The following is a 6,079-nucleotide window of genomic DNA, read 5'->3' on the forward strand; positions in this document are numbered from 1 at the left end:
TATATTTTATATGAAATTGAGATAAAACTGTTACACTGAGGTAATAAAAATCCTGGACTATTTTCTCAGTGTGTAAAAATCCCCACACACACTACCAGTAGGGTGAGATGTCTGTCACACATTTGTGTGATAGCAGCAAAATTATATCCCTTGATCCCAACAGAGCAGAGCAGCTTCCATTGGCTGTAAAAAGCTCATTCTGACACCAGATTCTCTGATTGTTCTGTTTCGATGTACTGTTGTGTGGTGAGATATTTTTTTCTACTTCCAAAAAGGTCCTCCTCACCACCTGTTGCATAATCAAGTGGCATTGCACACGAGTCACAACTAAAACCCACTCTAACTGAAAAGTGGTGCAGGGAATCACCTCATACACAAGATGAATAACACCAGATGTTAAAAGATTTAGAAGAAATATTAGTTCATTTAAGCATAAAAGCAAAGAGGATAAACAGTGAGAACATTATTCAAAATTTGTTATTCATGTTGCATTAATTATTGCATAATTTTATTTAAGAAAATTGCAATACATACATTAGTAATCAGCTAGTGAGCCTTGTGGGATTTATTGGTTGCTCCCACATCCACCACTAGGGGGCTTTCCCGCTCTCCTCTCATTACATTAATAAACTGTTGGTGAAGCAACTGAAAAGCCCTCCTGCTATTCTTTCTCCCCTATTTTCAGTTCATGTTAATCAAATGTTCATGTGTTTTTAGTGTGAACATAAAGACATTGTATTGATGATTTTTGTGCTTCTGTGAACTTTATAGAGCATTTTATTATAGTTCTATGTGTAGTTTGACATGACGTTTCTGTGTCAGTTGTGTACAAGAAAATGGCCGTTAAGATAACGCAGGAGCTAGAAAACTATCATTACAGTGCGCAGAAACATGTGAAAATACATATAGTTGAGATATTTGGCAGCCTATTATTATAATGGCTTTCTTAATTAGCTCTGTCCTCCATTTTGTGATATGGAGCAGCACTTAATGTTATGTCATGATTCCTCAAGCCCTCACCCTTTCCTTAAGGCTAAGTTCAGCCACCCTCAAGTGGAAGCTCATTTATTCTGCTTGTAGTGGTTATAACATACTAGTAACATACTAATAACCAATATCTATTTATAACCGGTCATGAAGAAACTCATCAGATTTGAAAAGTCTTCCTTTCCTCCACTTGAAAAGTTCCACCTTGCAGTTCTGAACCTACATGTCCTACATTTGGTCAGTCCTTAGATGTAGCTGGAACAATATTTCCACATTAACCATTTCCCTTCCAGCAGCGACTTAAAAAGCTACACAGCTGTATTATGAGCAAGATGTTTACTTTATGTTGTTAATAGAGTATTTGTGCTGTGAGCAACAAATATATAAATATCTTTCCTGCATCTCCCCATAAATTTTTCTTTGCTATGAGCAAAGTCTATTTTAAGAAGCGTCTAATTATCACATCTAGCTGGCAGCTTGGCTATTAGTTAATTATTCTCGATGGCAACAAGTATTTACTGGTGATTACTAACCTGCCGGCATAATGCTAAGATATCGTAGTCTTAATTATGTATGTTTGCATTCATTAATCCATTAGTTTCCCTCTTTGTGTGAGAACAGTAATAAATGCTGCAAAGCTGAAAGCAAGCAAAGACACATTGCATTAATTCTCTTTACTGAATAGAATTTTTAAGATAAAAATTAACATAATAATTTGAAAAGTTAGGAAGTATTTTTATAAACAGCAGCACTTTTTAAACCATTTTTCCTTCATTTTAGTCAGTTGGGAAATATATAGATACATATCATTGAATTTGATTTTTATGTTTATTCCATGAATCCTTCAAAGATCTTCTGGGCATATCCTACCAGATATACTGTATATACCCAATGGCTAGGGAATGCCTCTTTTAATCCAGATGAGCAGAAGGTCTACCCTTTGAAGAAGCTCATTTCCATGATCTTTTTTTTTTTCCAGCAATTGGCCCATCTCCCGCTCTGACCTGTCCTTACTTGTGAACTAAACACAAAAGTCTCCATTGTCAAAGTCTCACTCCAACTAGAACCAGTTTGTCTCCATCTGCAGTGTGCTCCCCACTATGTGGATGTGAATATGGGCAGGAATGTGCCCAGGCCATGAGCTGTGGCACCGATTAGGTCATGTTGCTTGTGGCTGTCAGTTCTTCCAAAATCTCTTGGTATATTTGTTCATTGTAGGTTTTTCCGTCTATTTGACACTGTATGTGCTCTTCCACAACTTTTGAAGAAAATGTTGACCTCCAAAACTTGATGATGGAGATACTGATTTGCGGCTCACCATCTTGCCAACTACTAGGGCAGAAGTGGGCAACTCCAGGTCTCTACTTCAATACACCTGAGTCAAATAATGAGGTCATTAGCAGGACTCTGGAAAACTTGACTGCTCTTAGAAGGTGATTCAGCTGTTGGATTCAAGTGTGTTGAACCAGGGAGTCATCTAAGCGTTACAGGACACCGGCCCTCGAGGACCAGGATTTCCCACCCCTGTACTAGGGTCAAGATGTTGTTGTTCAAGGAGTTTGCAACTACTATCCAGGGTCATCAAGTGACATAAATCCACAGGCCAGTCAACATGTGCAGTCTGCTGCCAATCAAATCACTTCTGCGCATTACCCGGCTGAGGTGGTTCCATGAAGCATAGAGGAACTGTGCGGGATCTACAAATGGAGATGAATCTGGCTGTGAAAGAATGCGCAAAGCAACACCTGTGGAGAAAGGTCTAAGTTACCTGAACTATTCAGCTTGAGGCTCCAACAAGCCAAGACCAAGAGGAATGGATACATTATCTGTATGGGAAAAGTTAGTCTCACACATGCTGAAGACTGTTAACTAAATCCCTCTCTTTCTATCTCCATTTCCATTGATAATATGATTATGCAATTTGACATTTTGAAATAAATTTGCCTAATGGAAACATGGCAATTTCAAAAAGAAAGACTCTTGGTTTTTCAATAAAAGGTTTTGGCATTAGGATGAGGTGGTTTATTGACTGTATCAAAATATGTTTATTTCACAAAAGTGCAATGTAAACATCTTTTTTTTTGCATCAAACGAGTCACATGATGAACAACCAGATGTTTCCACTGGCTTAAACCATGAAGGCGAAGAAGACAAGAAGTAGTTGGAGGATAGTGGCATGGCATTTTTTAAAATTATTCATTGCATGAACAAAGTTATGAAACGATTAAATGATTGCATTTCCTATTTAATGGAAAAACAACACTTGCAAAATTTTATTTTTTCAACATTAAAGAAATATAGACAAAGTTTTGTGCACATTTGTAATGGAAACGCAGCTCATTGCTACAAATATTGGTCCAAAAGACAGTCTTGCTGAAGTCTAACTTAGCCCAAAGAGCTCGACTCTACTAAGGCATAGCTTTAATTTTAATGATGCAAAGACTGGATAGCAATTAAAGGGATCCCTTAGAGCCTGGTCCCTGATTCAGCCCAATCGAGATGCCTGGGGAGAACAAGGTCAGGAAATGTGAACTTGACAGGGTTCACTGTTCCATGACCAGGCGAACAACACACAACTAAACCTGAGTCTGAGATTCATAGAATGGAATGTCACTACATGCTGCTGATCCTAAATGACTCTTCTTCATTTTGTTTCTGGGTTAAGCTGAAACTGTAAGCCTGTGTTTAAATTTAAAACATTGTTCACTTCCTTTATTTTCCTCTGCATACCTTGACCATGTGGGTCAAGAGTTTACTCCATTCAGCCAGACCTAGCCGTTTTTGCTACATGACCCCGTCTGAACCTGTAAATTGCATTTAGCTGCTTGCAGCCCTTCATGTCTCCACCTATAAGCTCCAGTTCTGATTATTGTGTTTCTGTTGTGCCCCAGGGTTTCTTTTCTTTCCACTTATCACTTCCTCTATGTGAAAATCTCTCTTGTGTTTCTTCAGCTTCTCTTCCACCCCAGCAAACAAGAAGCAGGAAGTGGTTGGTTCTCTCAACAGATTGTAATGTCACCGAAATATTTAGATTTATTATTTCTGTTAATTTTGATTATGGTGGATAATAGCATACTAACCATGCAAAATTACATTTCTCTGAAAATTAGGATACTTTATTAAATAAATAGAAATAATTTGTGTCAAACAGCTGCTGGTTATTGGAGTTCATTTTGCATTGATTACTGCATCAGTGGACATGTTTCCATCAACGCTTTTTTATGTATCACATAAGAAAAGCATTCAAAGCAGTGAGTAGCAGTTAAGTCAGTTTCCTCCATTCCAGGTAAGACGCCTCTGTTCTCTCAGGCTCAGGAATGGCTGAACATAACCACTGTGATGGTTTTATCTCATTTCTTGGATATGTGCGTGCGGTGGCTCTCCAATTTGTAACTCCATCTGCTGGTCTTGTGAATGTTCCCCAAACTCGTTCATTGTTTTTTGTTTTTTTTCACAATCATTTCAAGGTTGTGTTTTGGGTGATGGTGGTAATAGTGGTAAGGCTTTGTCTCTCAGTCGGTGGGTTGCTTGTTCGAACCCCCACACCGTGGTTTTGACTACTGTCACTTCAGCTGGTATTCCCATGACTGTGTAGGTTTCCATTATCCATAAAATTGCAAAAAAATTAAATTAGGAAAAGGATTTTTTTTAATTAAAGAATGCCAGCTTACTTTTTTTTGATAAAAGTTTTTTGCACTAAGATGAGGTGGTTTTTTCAGCCGTATTGAAATAGATGTGTTTCACCAAACTACAATGTAAACTTTTATTTATTTTTTTTGCATCACACGAGTCACAAGTCTTACTACTGGCGAAAACGTCAAATAAGACGACAAGAAGAAGTATGAGGATGATGGGGGGTTTTTTGGACAATGTGCAGCTGGCTTCACCTGAGCTCTCTCAGCATTACACAGTTCATAAAAAGTTGTGTCATTCTAATGTGTTGAATTCATAGCTGTAATAAAAAGTTGCCAATTACAATTTCCCCAAAACGCAGCATATGAAGCCACTCACAGGTATAAGAGCTTGTTACACCAACATCTCCCCTGATGGCTGATATATGATGAGCCATCATCAACCACGGCTAAATTATGAATATATTTCCTCTAACATTTTGCTTCAGTTACCATGATTTTTAATGGCTTATCGTGTGAAAACAAGCTTATTGACGGATGATTTTAATTTAATTTCTTATTTAATGGAAACAGGGCAATTGTGCATATGGATTTTTTTCAACCTTAACAGAATATAGACACTGATTTGTGCACATCTCTGATAGAAACACAGCTTATTGCATACAATTCATTTCCCTTTTTTCAAAGTGATATGTAATACTCACATTTTCTGAGAAACTCAAATTTAAATTGTCATCAGGTGGAAGTCATAATTGGGAACAAAGGGAACTTGAATTGTTCCCTTTGTAGACTCAAGTAATGAGTCTACTTGACTTTCACTTTTTAATTGAAATAAAGTTTTTAGTGATGTAATTTTTGTTAGGTTTAGGTGGAGGAGCTTAAAGTGACCAATAATTTGTGCTGTTTTTTTGTTCACTCTTAGCCCACACACGCAGGAGCTGAACGCAGGATAACCCAAGCTTTGCTGGTTGGGCAGCCGGGTAAACCAATTAGCTGGCTTGAAATCGCACCAACACTTAGTTGTCCTTTTTCTTTACTCCTGTTTCCACTCTCTGTGGGAAGAGACGGCGTTCAGCGTTGCCAAGGAGAGAAAACAAACGGACTCACTGAAAGGCTGAGAGAAAAGGAGACAAAGAGGATACTTCGAAAAGTGGGATGAAACAATTGGAGCAAGATGGGAGGGGGGAAAAAAAGAGTGGAATGTGTGAAATGAAGCTTGGAGGATTGGCGAGGACAGACAGAGGGTCGGCTTGGGCGAAAGAGACATTGAAAAGTGACGGCCAAGGCTGGCGCCGACAAGTTCCAGCTGCTGAACCGAGACGGAAGTGGGAGAGAGACACAGAATTGAAAAAGAAAGAAACAGAAGGGGGGGATTGAGGGAGTGCCAATGTTAGGGCATAGAATTCAGGTAATGAGGCATTCAGCTCTTCTGGAGAGACACAGCTGAGAGACTCTTGAAG

This window comes from Xiphophorus maculatus, unplaced genomic scaffold (assembly GCF_002775205.1).
Source record: "Xiphophorus maculatus strain JP 163 A unplaced genomic scaffold, X_maculatus-5.0-male Unplaced_Scaffold_BN000168F, whole genome shotgun sequence".
Lineage (NCBI taxonomy): Eukaryota > Metazoa > Chordata > Actinopteri > Cyprinodontiformes > Poeciliidae > Xiphophorus > Xiphophorus maculatus.